This window comes from Mixophyes fleayi, chromosome 7 (genome assembly GCF_038048845.1).
Source record: "Mixophyes fleayi isolate aMixFle1 chromosome 7, aMixFle1.hap1, whole genome shotgun sequence".
NCBI classification, from domain to species: domain Eukaryota; kingdom Metazoa; phylum Chordata; class Amphibia; order Anura; family Limnodynastidae; genus Mixophyes; species Mixophyes fleayi.
In genome coordinates this window covers 90,480,446-90,503,127 of record NC_134408.1, presented here as the reverse complement: position 1 = coordinate 90,503,127, position 22,682 = coordinate 90,480,446, and the positions used below count along the sequence as shown (strand labels likewise).

The window sequence follows — 22,682 nt, the reverse complement described above, 5'->3', positions numbered from 1 at the left end:
ATACTATGGGCCTATCTGTGAGTGCTGCACTCTGGGATAAGCCTCAGTACCTATGATTGATAGCTGGGGTACATACTACATATATACTGAATATATAATGGACACCTTTTCTTCTGGACAAAAGTGCAATGGGGCCTGTTTACCAATTATCTGCTCCAAAGCTATTAATATTCTCCTGCTGGGATAGGACTTCTGAAAATGGCTATCCCGGTGATGTATTTTCCGCTTCAGTGATGTCTTTAGCCACAGTGGCAAAAGACATCACTTCCATGTTTGGCAGGCTTTTATATACTGCGCCGGGCATGTGCAGATTCAAACTACCAATTAATTACAGTCTACGGCAGCCATAGCTTAAGGTAAGTTATGCCTAGGATTTTGCAAAAAGCTATTGTTTTCCCAGCTTGATGAATAGCTGTTCACATAGAGATTTATAGGGACACTGGCACTAAGCCCTAACTTAGTGAACGACAGAGAAATCATAGAGTTCTTTGGCGTTATTGCTTAGATAAAAATACTCTGATACTTAAAGTTGCCATAATCATGCGAAAAAAATAATGTAAAAATAATAAATAGGCCCCATTGGCTGATGCATATTTCTGTGTTATCCGGTTAACAGTGCATAAATAAACCCTGAACTTTAAAGTGTATTTGTCACCTGCTGACAGCAAATGTAGCAATTTCGTGGGACAAACCAATACTAATGAGCATGCAGCTCATCATTACTTCACAGAGGGTAAAAACCATACCTGCCAACATTTGGGTATCTGGCATTGGGACAGGGGCGAGGTTTCATGCTAGGGGCGTGCTGAAGGCTTTTGAATTGATGGCTGCCCCATACTCTCCTCTCCTCTGCCATACACAGCAGCAGTGTATGAGCCATAAATCCCATATTTTCCACCCGTGAGACAAAGTATCCCGATCAGTATAGCTGAATCAGGATGGTTGAGAAGTATGTAAAAACACTGATGGGCTTCATCAACGCATACAAACAGAAACAATAAATAAAACAATAACTGAAGCAGAAAATACAAAACCACATGTTAAAAAAAACAAAAACAATGCACGCACATATTTTATATATATATATATATATATATATATATATATATATATACACACACACATATATACATATATACACACATATACACACACACACATACATACACACACACACATATATATATATCTATACACACATATATATATATATATATAAATACACACACACACACACATATATATATATATATATATATATATATATATATACATATATATACACACAAGTTAACCCGTGCATGATACTCATGCATTCTAGTCAAATCAAGCTATTTAAGGTGTTAAAAAGGTTCTTGTCATGCATTTGGGTCTAGCCCAGGCCTCCTCAGGGGAAGAGCGTTACTTCCCGACGCAAGCGCCCTTTTTTAACGTGGTTAAAATGAAAAATGTTTGTTCCCCGGGGCGATGTTAGGGCGGGGCGATTCAGGCCCCGCCCCCTTTCTGACTTCTGAGGCTGCCGGGGGCTGCACAGTATGTGCAGGTCCGCTCAGCAGTGACAGGCAGGGACAGTGTGCTGCCCGGCTGCTCTGATTGTGTTTAAAACACAATCAGAGCAGCCGGGCAGCACAATGTCACTGCCAAACGGACCTGCACATACTGTGCAGCCGTCGGCAGCAAACCCCTGCTAGGCGGGGGGGGGGCCGATTGCCCCAATCGCACCCCCCTGGATCCGCCACTGTACACATGTGTGTTCATGAGGTAAAATTACCTCACGAAAATGAGTTTGACCCCTCAACTCGTCAATAATGTCAGTATACCAAATTTCAGCCCTTTTTGAGTTTTTTTCCCCACACACACTAAGAATTTAGTAGGTCAGTTAACCCGTGCATGATACTCATGCATTCTAGTCAAATCAAGGTACTTAAGGTGTTAAAAACTCCCCACTGTCACCCCCGGCAACCACCAACCACTCCCAACTGTCACTTCTCCTTCAAGAAATATATAGGTCAGTGTATAACTCTGCCCAGCAGGTGGCGCTGCAGCTTGTTTTGTTTTTTTTCCACACACGCCACTAGCCATTTATATAGTAGATTAGGGGTGTGCACCGGCCACTTTTAGTGTTTTGGGTTATGATTAGCTTGAGGTTTTGGGTCCTGATTTGTTTTGCCAAAACACCTGACGAAAGGTTTTGGTTCTGATTTATTTTTAAAAAAACATAAAAAGTGCTAAAATCCATTTATTTATTTTTCCACTCCTACGCTATTATTAACCTCAATAACATTCAATAGCAATCATTTCCACTCATTTCCAGTCTATTCTGAACACCTCACAATATTGTTTTTAGGCCAAAAGGTTGCACCGAGGTAGCTGGATGTCTAAGCTAAGCGACACAAGTGGGCGGCACAAACACGTGGCCCATCGTAGGTGGCTGTGTAGGCTTGAATGGCCTTTTTCTGCTCCTTCATCCTCTGCAGCATATAGAGGGTACCCAATTTGGTACCGGGGCCACAATACCTCCTTCAACTTGTCTAAATTCCACTGCACAGATGGCTGCTCCTCCATCCTCTGCAGCATATAGAGGGTGGAGTTCAAGCGCATCACTACCTCTTGTTTTTGTTGATGGCAGGGCATGTTCATGCTTTTTTGATGTAGCAGGAACAGTGAACGTAGTTTAATATCTGATACTAAGATTTCTGGACTGCGTAGTGGAGTGGCCCCGGTACCCAATTTGGTACCGGGGCCACAATACCTCCTTCAACTGTCTAAATTTCACTGCACAGATGGCGGACACCGAATGCACGTCTAACACCAACATAGCTGTTAAGGCCGCAGTTATCCGCTTTGCCATAGGACGACTACTGTCGTACTTCGTGCTCATGGCAAACTACTGTTGGACGGTCACATAATGCCAAAAAAAGAGTTGCAAGATGGAATTGTCCTTGGGCCCTCCCACCAACCCTGATGTTGTTGAAATAGGACATGTGCACTTTAACAAACCAATCATTTCAGAGAAAGGGCCTACCAAACTGTGGCTGAAATGATTGGTTTGTTTGGACCCCCACAAAACGAGCTGGCAAAGAAAAAAAAAAGGGTGCAAGATGGAATTGTCCTTTGGCCCTCCCACCCACCCTTATGTTGTTGATATAGGACATGCACACTTTAACAAACCAATCATTTCTGCGACAGGGCCTACAAAACTGTGGCTGAAATGATTGGTTTGTTTGGGCCCCCACACAAAAAAAGCTATTCATCTCTCCCTGTACAAACTAAACTGGCTCTACTGAGGCAAGATGTCGTCCTCATCCTCATCCTCTGATTCCTCGCCCTCTTCAGTGTGTACTTCCTCATCCTCACACATTATCAATTCGTCCCCGCTGGACTCCACAACCACAGGTCCCTCTGTAGTATCTGGAGGCCAGTGCTGTACTTGATTGAGGAATTGATAATTCATTTTTATGAACATCATTTTTTCCACGTTTTGCGGAAGCAACCTCCTTCGCCGCTCACTGACCAGGTTCATAGCTGCACTAAAAACTCTTTCCGAGTACACACTGGAGGGGGGACAACTCAGGTAAAATAGAGCCAGTTTGTACAGGGGCTTCCAAACTGGCTTTTTTTTCCTGCCAGTAAGAATATGGACTGTCTGACATGTCTACTTGGATGGTGTCAGCAAAGTAACCCTCCACCATTTTTTTAATTGTGACAGCATCCAATGCAGCGACAGTAGACATGTCTGCAATGGTTGGCAGGTCCTTCAGTCCGGACCAGATGTTCTCAGCATCCCCGCCAGCGGGTCTTTTAGGAAAACTGAGCTTTTTCCTCGCAGCCACAGGTGTTGAAGAAAATAAAGGAGGAGCTGTTGGCATGTCATGGTCCTCTTCAGAGGACAATCTCCTGACCAGCAGGTCTTTGCACCGCTGTAGACTTGTGTCCGCCGGAAACAGAGACACAACATATGCTTTAAACCGCTTTAACAGCTGTTGCTGTTGCTGCGGAAGGCGATGCATCTACCCAGTGGGCTGTCACAGTCATATAGTCCTTCGTTTGCCCTGAACCACTTGTCCACATGTCCGTGGTTAAGTGGACAGTGGGTACAACCGCATTTTTCAGAGCACTGAGAACACTTGTTCGTACTTCTCTGTACATCCTGGGTATCGCCTGCCTAGTGAAGTGGAATCTCGACGGGATTTGGTACCGGGGACACAATACCTCCATCAACCGTCTAAATCCCACTCCACTGATGGCGGACACCAGACGCATGTCTAACACCAACATAGCTGTTACAGCCGCAGTTATCCACTTTGCAATAGGGTGACTACTGTCGTACTTTGTGCTCATGGCAAACGACTGTTGGACGGTCAACTGTTTGGTGAAAGACGTAGCGTTCTTACGACTTCCCCTCTGGGAAGATGACAGACTACCAGCAGCAACAGCAGCAGTGGCAGTAGTAGGCGTACCGCTGCAGGATTCCTCGGATGAATCCCGGATTGAAGAGGACTCAGTCTGGCTGGTGACATGGCCTGCAGGACTGAATCTGATGGAGATCGTGGAGGAAGTTGACGAGGAGGGTGTTGGTGGTGTGTATCCAACAGGACCAAGGGATTTAGGTGTCCCTGGACTGATGACGGTCCTAGCCCCAGTTCCTGAACTAATCACTGAACTATGAAGGTTACTCAGGTGACATATAAGGAAGGATGTCCCTAGGTGGCCAAGATCCTTACCCCTGCTTATTTGAGCTTTACATAAGCTACATATGGCCATACATTTGTTGTCCGGATTGGGATAAAAATAACTCCAGACCGAAGAGGTGAATTTCTTGGTCTTCTGTCCAGGCATGATGATGGGCTTTTTCATCCCATGAACAACAACTGATTCCCCTCTTGGTGCCTCATTTAAGATAACCACATCAGCATCCTCCTCGTCAAGTTCCTCCTCAGCGCCAGCTACTTTAATATCCTCCTCCCGGTGCACAACATTCACACCTTCATTAGCCAAATCTGTAACTGGACTGTGGGTAATCCTTCCAGCATATGCAGAGGGCATGCTGCAAATGGTGGAAGGAGCCACCTCTTCCCGTACAGTGATGGGAAGGTCAGGCTTCGCAACCACCAACACCCTTGGTCTCGCCTTGGGGATTTGTGATGCCATCTCTTTAGAAGGCAGAGTTGTTTGCTGTGTTGTTGATGACAGCTTAACACTCTTAAATTTTTTAGAGGGGGGGAGGAGGAGGGCTTAGATCCTTGGGTGAAGCTGAACCACTAGTTATGAACACGGGGCAGGGCCTAAGCCGTTCCTTGCCACTCCGTGTCGTAAATGGCATATTGGCAAGTTTACGTTTCTCCTCAGATGATTTCAATTTTCTTTTTTTGCTAATTTTAGTGAAGTTTGGCTTTTTGGATTTTACATGCCCTCTACTAGGAGATTGGGCATCGCCCTTGGCAGACGACGTTGATGGCATTTCATCGTCTATGTCATGACTAGTGCCAGCAGCTTCAGCATTAGGAGGAAGTGGGTCTTGATCTTTCCCTCTTTATCCTCAAAATTTTTGTACTCCATTATATGCAGCACACGTTGTATTACAGTACTATTTTTTTTAATACTGCTGGAACAGTGAACAATTTTTTATAGATTGCAGTATTAATGTTTCTGGACTGCAAGAACAGTGAACAATTTTTTATAGATTGCAGTACTAATGTTTCTGGACTGCAAGAACAGTGAACAATTTTTTATAGATTGCAGTATTAATGTTTCTGGACTGCAAGAACAGTGAACAATTTTTTATAGATTGCAGTACAATTGTTTCTGGACTGCAAGAACAGTGAACAATTTTTTATAGATTGCAGTATTAATGTTTCTGGACTGCAAGAACAGTAAACAATTTTTTATAGATTGCAGTACTAATGTTTCTGGACTGCAAAAACAGTGAACATTTTTTTTATAGATTGCAGTACTAATGTTTCTGTACTGCAAGAATATATAGGACTAGAATTTTTTTTATACTTTTTAAATTATTTTTTTTTTAAATTATTTTTGTATAATTTTTTTTTTTTTTTAAGATTTTTTAATACTTTTAAAATAACTATGCACTTAGCAGAACAAAGCACAGGACAAAAGCATCACTGTACATAGCAGCACAGAGCACAGGACAAAAGCACCACTGGACTCAGCAAGGACAGAGCACTGGATACAAGCATAAAGCACCACTGGACTCAGCAAGGACAGAGCACTGAACTGATGCACCACTGGACTCAGCAAGGACAGAGCACTGGACAGAAGCATAAAGCACCACTGGACTCAGCAAGGACAGAGCACCACTACCCTACACACCCTCCCTCTTCCCTGATGTCTGGCGAAATGAAGATGTCCCAGTCTCGCGAGATCCGACACGAGACTTGGATGTCATAGCCTCGTTTCGGATTCCTTTGGCGGCCGGAAGTACCCAAACAGTGCTCGGATCCCGTTGGATCCGCACTGTTCGGGTGGGCTCAGATTAGCGGAATCTGAGCCCGCTCATCCTTAATATATATATATATATATATATATATATATATATATATAAATACACACATACACTAGCTGAAGTACCCGGTGTTACACGGGTTTAAATTTTCAAGTTAAGAAGTATCGATGAGTTGGACGTAACTGTTAACCTTTACCAGCTTTTCCAACACACCCATGAGCTGGTTGCCCAGTGTTGTTTTTGTTTTTGATTTAAATGTCATCCAAATCCATCCAGTCAAAGCCCCAGAACAGGCTCTCTGGGTGAAAGTTCTGCCCAGCGTACACCAACGGGAGGTCTGACCAGGACCCTAAACACCACATCGCACTGGTTTCATCCCAATTGGTGCAGGGGTGTCTGAATGCATAACCGAACAGACAAACAGACCAATGATTTCTATGTGTAACATGATACGATGGGGAATGTAGTGCTCCAAGGTCCGCTGTGACCTGCTACGAAGTAATAACTCGGCAGCAAAATGTCCCTGAAAACTATTCCAATAGGTTGGCATCTATGAAGGTGTTGCTGCCAAGTTCTTGAAAAATATCCACCGAGTGGACATACAAAGAGGGTAGTAATCATCAATGGTATTGTGCTAAGCCCCATCTTAATGTGTTATTGGTCATTTAAAAACAGTGTAACCAGATTATATTATTGTGCATATTGGCTATGCCTGTGTGTTATATGTTTCTAGATTTCAAATGTAGGCATTTGTTATTAAAACAAATCAATTATAAAGCAGATTAGTGAGTGTTTATGTGATTGTTTTTCTGTAATTTGAAGGGATTTATATTGCCTTTATATGCGGTATGACTACTTGGTGTACTTGCATTTGTACCAAACTCTGCTGTTTACCTCACAGTGATTTGGAGAGCAGAACATCATTTTGAGAGGATGCTCTGAGCCCATAAGCACTGGTAATCCTTAGGAGAGCCACACTAAGCGGATTTGGTTGAGTCAGTGCCGGGAAGACTGGATTTCTAGACCCACGTTGCCCTCGCTCTATTACTCCCTAGAGTAAATCTGACAAGCAGAAATTTGTAATTTAGGGGGAAAAAAATACAGAGACATTGCAAGGAAAAGGATAAGTAAAACAAACACAAAAATATAAACTGGGCAAAGCAACAAATCTTCTAAATTTGCTACAAGATAGTTTAACAGAGGCATTATAGGTTATACACCACGGGAAATTGATACTGGATATATTTAGCTCTCACTGAATGAAGGGCTAATGATATATTGCTTTGCAAATTGATACTGTTTTTTTAGTAGGGCTGCATAATCACTGGTAGTGTTGTAGAATATACTGTATTTTTTTAGAGGGACATATCTTTTAAGTGCTGCCTTATAACCTAGATCTACCAATGGTGCATCGCTAACATTAGAATACAATTTACATGCTTCCACAAGGCACAAGTATTTATGTCCGCCATGAACCATATAATCTACACAGACATGGGGCACTGCACTCTACAACATAGCATGGCTATGTAACAAAATTATACAATTCCATTGTATATTAAATACCTTTAATAAACCCGAAGAAACATCAAGAATTGTATAATGGCTTTATTTGGATTATGTTCACTCATTCCTCGCTGCGATTACATTTCTGCAGTGCATTTTTTGTTTTAGGATTGTAGACAATTTAATTGTCCATACTTGACTTGTTTTGTTAAAAACCACAAAAACAAAATGTCACAATGCTTTCACAACCCATGTCATTTATGCAAAAAGATCATGATCGTTTTAGAAGGGCTGTTAATGGGTGGAAATCTGGTTGCAGATTAATGATATGTCCACATAGAGATTTCCCTTATGTGTTCCAAACAGAGCACAAAGTGAGAAACCAGTGGGGGAAATGACGCAGCATATCGAGCACATGCGCATATTTTCCTGGTAAAAATGCTGTGTACCAACATGAAAAATCACGTCTGCATCATTTTTCCAGCTCTTGGACGCCGTAAAAATAAAACACAAACTTATGCAATTAGTGAAAAGAGTTATGGAAATGCAGAAGCAACTTATATTTTTTAACGTGGCTTTGTTAGTGTGCCATCTGCTTGTGTACACTGGTGTTATGGGTACAGAGAACATTGGCCCTTGCATTCTATGTAACTGGCTACTTGAGGTTTGTTACAATGACTCCTTTTGACATGTAGTCACATCAGAGTGCTGTCCACCCAAGAACTGTTCCCCCTTTGTTTCCCTTGTATCCCCTTATCTGTCTAGTATTATATTTTTGATATGTATTTGTAAAATCTATTATATATATATATATATATATATATATATATATATATATATATATATATTAGAACAAAAAGCTATTAATCCCTACTAGTGTTGTTTTTTTTATTTACCACTTACACGCAATTAGAACCAAATACAAAATGTCCCTGTGTATGATCCCTTAAACTGTCTGGCTTTTATTTAATCTTGAAATAACAATTATAAAAAAATCTAAAAAAACCTCTATGAGTTGTTTATATTTATAAATTCTATGATGTGCATTTAATATCCACAAACTACCCAGTATAAGGGTCTCATTTTCAATCACATCCTATCACCGCAATTACTATTTAAAATAATAAAGTATTTTTCAATTCATTATTTTCTGCTATCATATAGGCTTCCCCATGCACCGGGAAGCTTTCACCAGCCAGAACCGGCAAATATTACCATATTGGTCGAAAACTGAAAGAGGTAAAAAAACAAGAAAGTGGTTTCTGTACCATAGCCTCTGTCCATAGAGCTGCTGAAGCCTCATTTTTTGTTTTTAGCTGTTAATGAGTTAAAAATGACAATACAGGTGGGGCACAGTCAGCACCAGAGCTCTGGAGCCAATGAATGGCAGAAGCATCTTTTGTATCATTCAGTTTTCTTATAGCCACTCTCCACATAATCCTGGATCTGTGATTACATTGCAGTGGTATACTACATAGCCAAAAGTATGTGGGAACCCCCTCTAATTAGTGTGTTTTGCCCATTTCAGCCACACATTACCAACCACCATGCAATCTCAAAAGGTAAACATAAGCAGTAGAATGGGCCGTACTGAGAAACTCAGTGACTTTCAATTTGGCACTGTCATTGGAAGCCACCATGCCACCACTCCATCATTCCAGTTAGCTCATCACATTTCTGCCCTGCTACAGCTGCCCCAGTTAACTGGAAGTGCTGTTGCATACCGGCCATCATGTCTTTCTACAGTAGGAGGGGGAGCACATATCGATGGGCTAGGCCACGGCACAATAGGGGGTGTGGGCACATCTTCAGAGGTCTGCCTAGCGCTAGGCTACCCATTAGATACTTCACTTGCCCCAACATTTCCACCAGTGGAAGAAAAATGTCTCCTGCTAAAATTGGGACAGTTGGGAGGTATGGCTGTTATTGGGAAGTGGAAATGTCTAGAATCAACAGCAGCTCAATCACAAATCGAAAGGCCACAGGCTCATAAAACGGTGCTGAAATGTGCAACTATCAAGTTCCAAACTGCCTCTGGAAGCAATGTCAGCACAAGAACTGTTGGTCTGCATGGTTTAGGTTTATTTGGCCTAGCAGCCGCACACAAGCCTCAGAATTCCATGTACCAAACATTGACTGAAATGGCAATGATGAAAAGCAAACCACTATTGAAGCAGGGGAAACACAGTCTCTGCAGTGATGAATCACACTTCACTATATGTCAGTCTGACGGGCAAATCTGGATTTGGCAGAAGCCTGAAGAATGCTTTGCACACAACTGCATACTGCCAAATGAAAAGTTTGGTGGAAGAGGAATAATGGCCTGTGTCTATTTTTCATGGTTTGGCCTGAGCCCCTTAGATCCAGTTGAAGGAAATGTTGCTGCTACAGGATACAATGTTCATTCTAGATAATTGTGTGTTTTCAACTTTGTATTAACAGTTTGGGGAAAGCCTTTTCCTGTTTCAGTATGACAATGCCCATGTGTACAAAGCAAGGTCTATCAGAAAATGGTTTCCCCAGTTTGGTGTAGTAGAAATTGAATGGTCTGCACAGAGCCCTGACCTCAACCCCATTCCACACCGGCTGTGAGCCAGGTCTTATCGTCCAACCTCATCAGTGCAGGCTGTTATAACAGCAAAGGGAGAACTAACTCCATATTGCCATTATACCATTCCTAATCCATAATTATTTAAGAATTTATGTAAAAGACTTAAGGACCAATTCAATTCCCTATTTATGCACATGATAATGCTTCACAAGTGAAAATGCAAGACATTTGTTAGGTTAACTCAATTCAATCCCTCAACTTTTTGCACTATTGCGACCAACCATTCTTTATACAGCATGTGTTGGTTGCCGCTAAAATAAGAGGACAATAAGTGTGCAGCTAAAGTGGGCTGAAGCAAAAACCAGCTAGATGGGCTGGGCCAGAAACACGTGCAATTTGTTGGGGAGGGTTATATTCAAATACACATTATTTGAAATTTTTGCTATTATGTAACTACACAAACTGGCAGCCATTGACTGCCAATGCATGCTGAAACATGTATTTCCACATAAGCTGGAAGCAGTTCTTTAATAGTGTAGGCAAAAACAGCTAGGAAATCAGCATTGGACACAAAAATAATTTAATTTCTAATTTTCCTGCCTCCTAAATCGTGCAATTTTTATGCAAGGTCCGAAATTGGCCTAATTGCATATAAACACTCACCAGTAGTGAGTAAAAGGCTTTGAGGAGCCACGTGCGGACCTCAAGAGGTTCACCTGACCTAAGACAGTTTGATTTTCGTCAGTAAATATGAGTGTTTAAGTGCACAAAGAGTGCTTAAAATGTATTGATGCGCACTAGAAAGCAATGCAATAAAAAGGATTACATTGACAACCAAGAGACAGCTCCTCTATCCCACTACTTCTGCAGGTTATATAATAAACAAAATTAGGGCAAAACAAGCAGTTGTACAAACATGAGTTTTCCCCTCTACATTTAAAATACATTTGTAGCATAGAGAACTCACAACCCCATCTCAGACAGCATGCCTATGTGCATGCACTTTGTAGGCATGCACTATTGTATGCACATATTGCAAAAGTGGGTAAAATAAAGTACACCTGTGCATAAAAATTTAATCCCAGTATTGCCTTAAAAATAAGGACTAAAAGGAATTCACAGTTTAGGCATGATTTGTTCTTGCTAACATGGTTGTCTATTTTAGGGCATCTTCCCATTTACTCTACCACTCACCAGTTCCTTATAATTACCACCAATGCACACTGATTTATAAGCTGCACAGAACCCAGATTTTACTTCTGTAGGATGGAGGACTTCATGGAGGGGAAGATTTAAAATGCTGGGGAAGGGTGTGTAGTATATGTGGCACATGACTGGAGAGTTGCGTAACCATTCATTTTCACATTTTCAGCCCTTGCAGCTTAAATCTAATGGCTACTCAAGTCCTCCAGTGCAGAAATCTGGACTACTCTGAGTGAACTCAATTACTGCTAACTTGCTACATGGCTGTGATAACTGCAAAAAAGGGGTTGTCTTAAACTGGATATAAAGTAGTTGTTGGTTTCTCTATAGAAGGGAAAAAATAAATCAATAAATGAATATTAATTCTTATTGTTAAATAAGGACAATACCTAAAATATGTATTTCTATTAATCCCTTTCACAATACATAGACAGGCAGATGAAAAAAAACCTGAAAACACATTTTACAACCATCTCCTATAAGATTGAGTCTTGCCATAGCTAAATAAGTGTTTTCCCATACTAATATATTCCTTGCAAACTGTTCTGGTCTAATACAGTCCCAAGGGATAAAGCGATGTGCTGGAAGAAAGGATGGGAAGAGTGTGGTTCAGCTAGACCGGATCTCTTAAATCAATAGGACTTCATTTCCTCTGTCCCCTACACAGGTCCCTGGAGACTCTGGCATCTTAGGAACTGCCCACTTACATTGTACTGTACAACTGATTCACGTGAGGGTTGTCACTTGTATAGACAGGACAGACTCTTGTAATGTGAATATGCAACCAGACTATAACCATTTAATACCTCTGTTAATTACCAAGGGCTCAGGTTCTGTTACATATATATTTACATATACATATGTTAATCTGTGAACATGTACACACACACATGCTCTAATTCAACAGTGTTCCGGAACTTACAATTACTGGGGACCTTGCACCATAATCATTTCTGAGCGCTGGAGAAGGGAGGAATCTGAGTAAGTGCTAGAAATGACAAACGGCTCCTGATTGGTAGAGTTCTACTTAAAACACCTTCAGTTAATGTGTAAAAACCGTTTAAATACTTTTTGACTGTAAGTTAAGTATTGTAAGATATAATTTTTATGGGATTTGCTTCTTATACAAAATATCAATAAAGCTTATTACTTGGTAGTGTAACAGTTTTGCAAAAAGAGCAACATGGGAACCCATCCTAAATATCATAGGAGCGAAAAAAAGTTCTTGCACCTTGATTCTGATACACTGAGCCCCTGCTTGGTGGGAGACCTATATTATTTTGGAAGAGAGTTGTGATCTATTTAATGAAGGAATTCTTACTTGGTTCGACTGATAAAAGATCTCTACAGTCTGTCCTATTGTATTTAAATGTAGTGGCATTACCCATCTATGAGGTTTCCTGGGTACCCATTGGAACAGGTCAAAAGAAAAGATGATGCTTCATTACTATCAAGAACCAGACACTAACATCCACCTGCTCATCCTATTTTAGGTACATAGCATTTAACCCATTTGCAGGTCACTGCAGTTCACAAAAGGTCATTTACAAAAGTGCAATGCTCCTTCTACAGTTCACATGCCATTTGTATATGTTTTCGTACAAATACACACAATTATAAGCAATTATAAATGTTGTAGTCTGTGTGGATGGAAAACTTTGGATCGTCTGATAAGAGAAGCTGGATGGATTAGGCCATTTATTTCTGAGTGCAGGAATGTGCCAATCTCCCCACAAAATAAGTTGAATTTGACACATCCTTTGAGAAATTGGAAATCAGGCTATGCTTTGAACTTAGCACCTTTTGCACTTTAGTGCATTTCAATCAATGTAATAAAATCATTACAGAAAAGGGACAGTTCCAGTGTCCCCTCACTCTCATGATTCAATTAAGGCATAAGGAGGCTAACCCGAGCAGTATATTAAGAGAAATGACAGAAGTGAGTAGTCAGAAAAATGTATTAGACTTTTCATTCTTCAGTCAAAACCCCTCAAATGTTGGCTCAGACTGATTTTTCAGGGCAAGTTTAGAAAAAGGTGGAATGAAGTTTGTATGAGACAGACATATAGGTCAACTTTTGTAAGTGACTTTTAGGGGCATATTCAATTAGCTTTTAGATTTGCGGTAACGCGCCGGAACAGCCGCGAAACGTAATACACGGTACCGCAATAACGTGGATTTTCGTTCGCAGCCCATAGGGTTGCGAACGAAAATCCGCGTTAATGCGGTACCGTAATACCCGCAAGAACGCGCACTTTTCGCGGCAACGCGCGTTACCGCGAATCCAAAAGCTAATTGAATATGCCCCTTAGTGTACTTTTACATTATACTGAAGTTTGTTAACCTGTAAGAACACAGATAATGTTAATCTTATCTATCTGCATGTCTTGCTTTATCCATAACATACAAATAGGCAAGGTTACAGTAGAAGATAATGAGCAGTATTTATTTAGATATTTTATAACTACACTTGATCGTTAATATTATAAACATCTTCTCATATTCCAAAGCAGAGGTAAGTGTCTGTCACTACTCCATGCTGTTGCTTGGCCAGAGTCCAATCTTTTCTAACAGCTGAGAATTTATCACTGACGATTTATATCCCAGCAAGAGAACCGAGCTTATACCTAAACGATCAGCCTCCGAAGTGGAAAATGTAATTGAAAAGAAATGAACACATCTTTGTGTATTTTTTATTAATCTTAAATCAGCATTGTAGTACAGCTTGCTAGTTAGTAGTCAAGGCCAGAACCATTCCAGATTTTAAGTCTTTCCTTATTTCAGTCCATGTATGTCAGTAATAGTAAACTGAGTTAGCAATGGACTTGCTGCAGACCCTGTGCAAGCTCCTTGTGACCTTGAATAAGTCCATTTGTTTCCCTGTATCCCATGCACCAGAAGTTTTTATAAAACTAAACAGAGCAAGGAGAACTGTGCCGAAAATCCACGCAATCAATACATGCCATTATATGCATTATATGAAAAATAAATACACAACATAGACTGATCCAAAACTTAGTAAATCTAGTAAACAACAAAAGCAATGTGTGCAGCCTGTGTATACCAGCAAAGTGCAGTCAACAGAAACAAGTCTAATCAATATACACCAATACGGCCAACACTGAACTGATATTTTTTCAGTGAACACCCTATTCCCTAGTCAGTGTCAGGAACACAGGAGTGGGGCATCATACACGTGGTATATCGGGTCCAAACTGATATATTTTAAACATCATAATAAAATTTGTATATAGAGCTATATGTTACTGTTGAACAGTTGCATCTATGCATACCCCATGCTGTACACAGGACATTCATCTCCCCTTAAATGAGCCCAAACTTTTTCTTTTGTAATTCAAATATCTATTTTTAATATAAATGTCAGATAAGATCGAGTCTACAATATTAAGGGGTCTATTTATTAATTTTCATTTTTTTTAGCCGACGCTTAATGATGACTTTCATATCTCTTCACTCTGAGTTTTCACAAGAGGTAGAGGCTGGGGAGTTTCAGGAGCATGGTTCAGGTTAGAAAGTATTAAGTAGAATGCTAATGGCATTCAGCAGCACCCAACAAATGAGCTTCTTTGTTGTGTGATTTATATGATCAGTTTGCTGGTCAGAAGGGATGCTCTGATGATAGAAAAGAGTTTGATATCCTGGCAATAGGTGCTGGTCAAGCTGGATAGTGGTATCCCATAAAACTGGCATCAGTTCCCCATCTATTTCCTGGTAGGAGGAGGAGCGAACTGAAGAGATTCGTCTATTGTGCCCGGCGGATCCTTTAAAATTGACCTCAATTTTAGAAATTAAAGTTTATAAAAAATAAAAGTATTTGCAATAGTGAAAATGTGATTTTCTTGTCATAAAAATTCTGTAAAAATGTGAAAACAATTTCCTTGAAGGATAAGGAAGCTGTTCACCTAATTTTTCAGTCTTCTTGGCTAGATGGGAGCATGCAGGCAGAAGGCATTGCATTGGATGCCAGGCACACAGGTGAAACAGCCCCCATAAATTTAATTTCATTGACATTGATTCTCCAGCAACAATTTGCATATCTAACTAGTTTTTTATGTTATTAATATACATTGTGTAAATGCTAGTAAGGTTAATGTACCTAAAGTTAATTTACTCCTCTTCAGTTTCTTTATTTCTGGTTTTGCTACTTTATAGATTTATTTTTTGAAAAGTGTAAAAAACAAACAAATATCGCTGAGGACTTTCAGGAGAAAAAGCTAATAAACACTTTATTACTGTACAAGTGCCCAATCACATACAATGGCACATGCTTATGTTTATAACAATAGCCTAATTGCAAAAAAGCCCTACCAAATACTGTGCTTATTTGGCACTTTCACTATAATCTTATGGGACACTATTGGTAACAGCAGTCAAGCTTATTTCCATAGACCAAGTCAATGAAATGCTGTTGAAACTAAAACAAAATAGCCACAAATCACTGTATATGTGATTACACAATGACCAGAAATACAAATTAATATCTGATCGGCCCATGACTGATCTTCTAGTGCATTCAGTCATCAACCTACAACAACTGGGCCATATAGAAGCCAGACGTCCGGCCATATTGCGGAAATACCAGATGTGTGGGCAAAACCAGATACACATCCCTTAGTCAGCACTCAGGACAAGATCTGCAATGAAAGATGCAGATCACATGGACTCAACATCTTTGTGTTCAGGTTTTTAATGCATAATGTTTGTATGCACACACTTATAATCTACCTCGTCAAATGACCTGCCCTAGGAATCATAGATTGGAGACATTTGTACCAGCAGTCACAATAACAAAGAACAACCATTTTCTAGAAATGGATTATGCAGTAGGCAAACTTGAATATAAAGTCTGTTTTACCCATGAACACCAAAGTTAGGTCTCAACGATGCCTATGACCATCGGGCCCTTCTGGCATTTGCCGATGGCTAGGTGGGCCGGTCCAGCGGGGCAGGATGTCCGTCCTGCGCTGCTCGGCGGACAGTGTCAATGCGATGTGCGACCATGTGATTTTAATCACATGGGACGGCACCTGTCACATGGTGCGCGTCCCATGTGATTACTGGCCGTGCATCACATTGACACTGTCCGCCGAGCAGCGACTGGGGGGGGGGCGGCTGTCACTGTCACTATGTCTCTGACTTGGGGAGGGGGCTGGCTGTCACTGTCATTATGTCTCTGACTTGGGGGGGGCTGGCTGTCACTGTCACTATGTCTCTGACTTGGGGGGGGCTGGCTGTCACTGTCACTATGTCTCTGACTTGGGGGGGGGCTGGCTGTCACTGTCACTGTGTCTCTTACTTGGGGGGGTTGGCTGTCACTATGTCTCTGACTTGGGGGAGGGGGCTGGCTGTCGCTGCGTCTCTTACTGGTGGGGGGCTGGCTGTGTCTCTCACTGGGGGGTGTGTGTGTCTGGCTGGCAATTGTGCGTGTATCAGTACATTGTGTGGAGCCTGGACCTATGTATATATATATATATATATATATATTTATTTATTAGTGTGTGTGTGTGGGGCCATGTATATATTAGTGTGTTTGTACACGCAGTATTTTAATATGATATGTGAGGGAAGGGAAGATCTTAATATAGTGTGGGAGGTAGGCTATTTAATGGTGGAGTGTAAGTGGGGGCTAACTATTTAAGTTGAGGTGAAGGAATCTTTAATTTTATGCTCGGGTGGTTTAGGGCTATCAATTGAATATGGTGCTGATTTTGGGATGGAGGGCTATTTATTAAATGTGAATTTGAATTATTTATTGCTGGCGATGGTTGTGGAAAATGGCTATATTTATTAAACTATAATGCTATTTAATTTATTGCTTAGACTGTTCGCAGGGAGGGAAATATGTTTTGAGTAAATGGGTATATTGTTAATTTAATGTTGGGGCTGGTTGAAGGGAAATAGGTATACTTATTAAATGTGAATATTATTATTGTGGGGACTGGAGGGAGGCCTAATTATAAAACGTGAGTTGGAGTTTTCTAAATCTCATGTACCCCATTTTTTTCAGAACTGGTCATCCAATATTCCAGGATAAAGACAAGAAAGAACTGAGCTAAAGAAACCAGCTGCTACAAGCGGTGAAAGGGAACAAGACAGGTAGGAGAGAGCAGGACAGTCTACCAACTGTCCTGAATCTGGTGGGGCAGTCTTGAATTTGGGTGACTGTCTCACTTAGTCAGGATTTGGTCCGACTGCAAGGACAGTTGGGAGGTATGTCCCACTTCACAACGTACTGCTTATGAAGGCAGAGCTGTGTGCTTCTAACAGTAGTGCACACAGTATTGCCTGTGTATTTGTCTAAAATGATAATCATGTTACATAACTGGGGCCCTGCTGTCTTAAATACCCTGGGCCCCCTGAGCCTTAATGCAGCATGTTAGGGGAAGGGAACTGATAGCTGCTCTCAGTTCCCGGACAGGACACAGCTTGCAGAGGAAGCCGAGGAGCTCCAAGTATCACAAAATTTGGTAATCTCGTGAGACAAAGAGCTTCCCTGCTCACTCTACAGGAAGTTCCCACCCTTATGGATGTCAGCAGCACCAGAAGCATCCCCAGTGGGCTGGGGATGGCGTGATGTGGCTGGGAGGGCGTGATAAATGTAATGTTTTATTATAATATATGTATCAATGCCACATGTTGGCCACACCCAAAACACAATGTGGTCACGCCCTTTTTGGCGCTGCAGCTGCGCGGCGGAACAAGGTTTCTTTTATGCTGGGACTGAGGTGGGCCTGTGTACTTTAAATGCCAGGGCTGATTTTTAGTCCCAGTCCGGCCCTGCCTATGGCCTACTTAGTTTATGATAAAAATTACATGAATCATCTATTTCAGAATGTAGTCTGTTGCTCTCATAGAACAGTGCTCTGACTGCTCAGTCAGAACACATAACGCACTAAGCAAACATGTTTAAAAATATTGCATACAAATATGTTACTGTATTTTTCTTATTGCAGCACTGGTTACTCTACAGACTGCACCATTGTAGTGACAGGCCTTTTTGCTGCTCATCCATCTAATAAATAGTAGAGAGAAGAAGAAAACTTAAAAGAAAACTAAAACAGAATTTTTTTCTACTGACATATCCATTTCATATGGGGGAACACTGCTTCACCATAGGGATATATAGGTAGCTGCCGAGCTGGGCTCTTCACTATCTGCTAGCAATTAGTAACTTAAGAGAGGGTTTGCAGTGTCCCCCATATGACATCAGATAAATGGATTTAACATGAGAACAAAAAATCCTGTTTTCTCTATCATATCATCTCGGGAACCCTGCTTCATCATAGGGATATTCTGCTATGTTGCACTATCCAAGAAGCACTTCCTGATCTGGTGGAATGACCAAAAATATTGCTCGTAGGCCTGGTGAATTGTCAATCTTATCCATCTGGCACTGGTCTGCTTAGTTCCTGGCCAACCCATATTCCGGGCGTCAAACCGGACTAGAAGAGAATCTGTCTTCCGAACTCCAGCAGTTTTGGATACATATATCCTAAGCGATCTGGCATCCAGGACACAACAAGAATTAGGATTATCTACCAAACCTTCTTGATGGAAGGAAGGAAGGAGTAATAATTTCTTGGTTAATATGAAACCATGAGACCACCTTCTGCCGGAAAGATGGGACAGTTTGGTAGCACTGCTCTATCCTTATCAAAGATTAGAAAAGGAAACTTACATGACAGGGCCCCCACAGCTCTGAGACCCTTCTTACTGAAGAAATAGCAAGGACAAACAAAACGTCTTCCAGGTAACATACTCAAAAGCCCATGAAGTCTAAGAAACCCCTGTAAAAAGGTCAACACCTCTGGAATATCAGCAAACTTGTTCTGAAAGAAGATAGATGGAGCAGATACCTAGTCTTAGCCCTGCTCCATAGAACTGATCACCGACCTGAGAGATTCCATTTTGAACCTGGATACCCGAACGCAGGCATTTAAAAGACTTTAGATTTAAAATTGTCTGAGATGTCTTGTCTTGCGTCTGCACCAGAAACAGATTGGAATAAAACCCATGTTTCTCCTGATCATCTAGAAACCCTTGAAACATCTCCTTGATACCCCTTAAGAGGGGTAGCAGCCTGGCCTGTACCCAGAGATCCCCTGTAGCGGCTTACCATTTCAAGATTTCCCACCACGCAATGGGTGCCAGGGCTCAAACAACTCTTTCTCCACATCCCCGTTTGTAGGCCTAAAGAAGCAAAGGGCCCTTGCGAGTTGACTCTGAAAACCGAATCCCAGCCAGCGCTTGCCCATCCTCTCACCAACGAAAGCAATGCCAGCCCCAGGACATTGACAGGGGAGCGAGGGAGGCAGGACAAAGGAAAAGAGGGGGAGGGGGGGAAAACCTCAGACTTTGCGAGGTAAGTACCCAACTTCCTGCACTTAGAAAAAATCTGCTGAAATGGGCACTGATTTGTAACATTAGGACATGGTCAATGACATACAAACATCTATATGAGCACTGATAATAAAAGTAGAATATACAATAATGTAATCAGGACCTATGTTTGTAGAAGAGAGGAGAATTAATTAAGGACTATAATTTACTGAACATTTCCCTAAAATAGACCCCACACAGAACAAATGTTTTCCCTTACTAATATATATTGCCCACTGTTATACAGTACTACAAGGCATGGCATGCTGGGACTTCATCATCATCACTATTTATTTATATAGCGCCACTAATTCCGCAGCGCCTTACAGAGAACTCATCACATCCGTGAATGGAGACCCACCAGTTGGCTAAATGCATTTTAAACTTTGTATAAAATGCACTGCTTACTTAACTACCTGCTTTAAAAAAATACATGTACAGACATTTATTTATATAGCGCCACTAATTCCGCAGCGCCTTACAGAGAACTCATCACATCCGTGAATGGAGACCCACCAGTTGGCTAAATGCATTTTAAACTTTGTATAAAATGCACTGCTTACTTAACTACCTGCTTTAAAAAAATACATGTACAATGTCTTGGAGTCTCTGCATTACACAGACTCCAAGATGGATGAACTACAAGCAATTAACAATAGGAAAAACAAGAAAAAATAATAGACATTTGATTAAAGCAAAGTATCACTATATAAGGGGGAATACATCAATTATTGCTATAGGCTTTGTAATCACATTCTTTCTGACTAAAGTGTTTTGACTTTGACAGGATAGTAGCGTAATAGGACAATGTGATTACTGCATCTCACTCAAACCACTTCATAAACCTTTCTCCAAAGCATTATTTGTAGCCCATTACTTTATATTACTATGGCTACTATCACTGAAAGAGTATTTTAGGACTTTACTACCCTTCTTATAGCATTACCTTATGTTTATCCACATTAAAAGTGACTGTCTCACATTATATACACTGATTCTTGCTTGTACCTTGCTCTGTAGAAATACAATATCTACAATCTACAATACTTCAGTCAAACCACACATGTCGAATAGAAGTGAAGATGCACAGCAAAGGCTTGTAAAGTTAAAACTACCCTAGACTGGCAACTCCAAGACAGGCCAATAAGGAATTTCTCTGAAATGATCTGTAAAGCAATCTGGCATATGATGTGTTAACAACTTGTATTTATCTCATCTACTGGTACAACAGTACCACTAACAGCAAATGTGGTATTGTTGTGGGGCTTAGTATTCAGCAAAGCCCTTGCCACCAACTGTCTGACCAAAAATACTACATAAAGTACAACAAATAAAATGAGACGAAAGTATGAAGTGACAGTTTAGCAGTGGGAGAAAAAGAAATCACAAACTTGTAGATGGAGTGTGCAGGCTGCCGGGATTCTGAAGATTTGAAGCATATAGACAAGATATAGAAGATAGGATAAAGGTTTTGTGTCTCCTGCAGAAATGTACTGGTCCCCTGCTGTCAGCCTCTGCTCAGCTGTGGCCCAGTATAATCTTACAAAGGAAAATTGCACTTCATTTAGAAGGGGGTTTGACAGGGCAGAGATGGCTACAATACAGCAGCTGAGCATCTGTGTGGCAGGATCCGTCCTGCAAAGGAAGGTATCAGGTTTCTGGTCCCACAGCATCATTTATGGCCCCAGAGATCTTGTGAGACAGATGGACCATCACCCATTCATTTGTTCTTTATAGCACAGACACAAACTCCCCCACCCTCTTTACTACCTCTGTGCCCTCCACCCCCTCTCCTTTCTTCGTAAGGAATTAAACAAAGAGGATACACTGACAGTTGATACTTACATTGCTGCATGAAGCTGGTTTCCATGTTGTGTCTTTAAAGATGCTAAGAAAGAGATAGGACTGGATATGAACCAGCGAGTAAAGATGCAGTGAGATGTAATGGGGTTTGGAAAATGAAATTGTAGGGAATGGGGAGATGCCACCCACACAATCCTGCAGCCCACTGCAAAGAGAGCCCAGGGCTCTTCTGACGTCACAGGAGATTCATGAATGGAGAGGGATGAGCTGCTTTAGGATTCAGCACGGAGCCTGCAGTGACGTCCACGATGAGCTGAGCTGGAAGGGGGAGCAAAATGCAACCAATAATCAACACTGCACATGCAGTCAGCCCTCCCTGGGACAATCAACGAATAATAACAGTTCACCAATCACAACCACTAATCATGTACCTTGTATCTGGAAAAAGGGCATCTAGTTGAGACATAGAAAATCCTAAAATCATCTCCTTTGTATGTGTGTGTACATATATTATATATATATACACACACATATATATATATATATATATATATATATACACACATACATACACACGTGAATATATATATACTTAAGTACACACATATACACACACACATACATAGTATGTTTATATACAGACACACACATACTGTATATGTATAATGTATAGATATTGACAAATCTTGCCACTCAGACTGCAATCATTATTAAGAAATGTTGACATTTTAGAAGAAAAAAAATGTTAAGCTTTTG

General features: G+C 41.0%; 1 protein-coding gene across 1 annotated transcript in view; it reads right to left on the bottom strand.

Annotated features, from left to right (window-relative positions):
* MAP3K13 (mitogen-activated protein kinase kinase kinase 13) overlaps positions 1-22,238 on the bottom strand; it is an 81,571-nt gene extending 59,333 nt beyond the window's left edge. Inside the window, exon 1 of the mRNA XM_075180083.1 lies at positions 21,969-22,238. The gene's annotated coding sequence lies outside the window, so the exon portion shown is untranslated. The remainder of the gene's footprint in view (positions 1-21,968) is intronic.
* Positions 22,239-22,682: the final 444 nt, after the last annotated feature.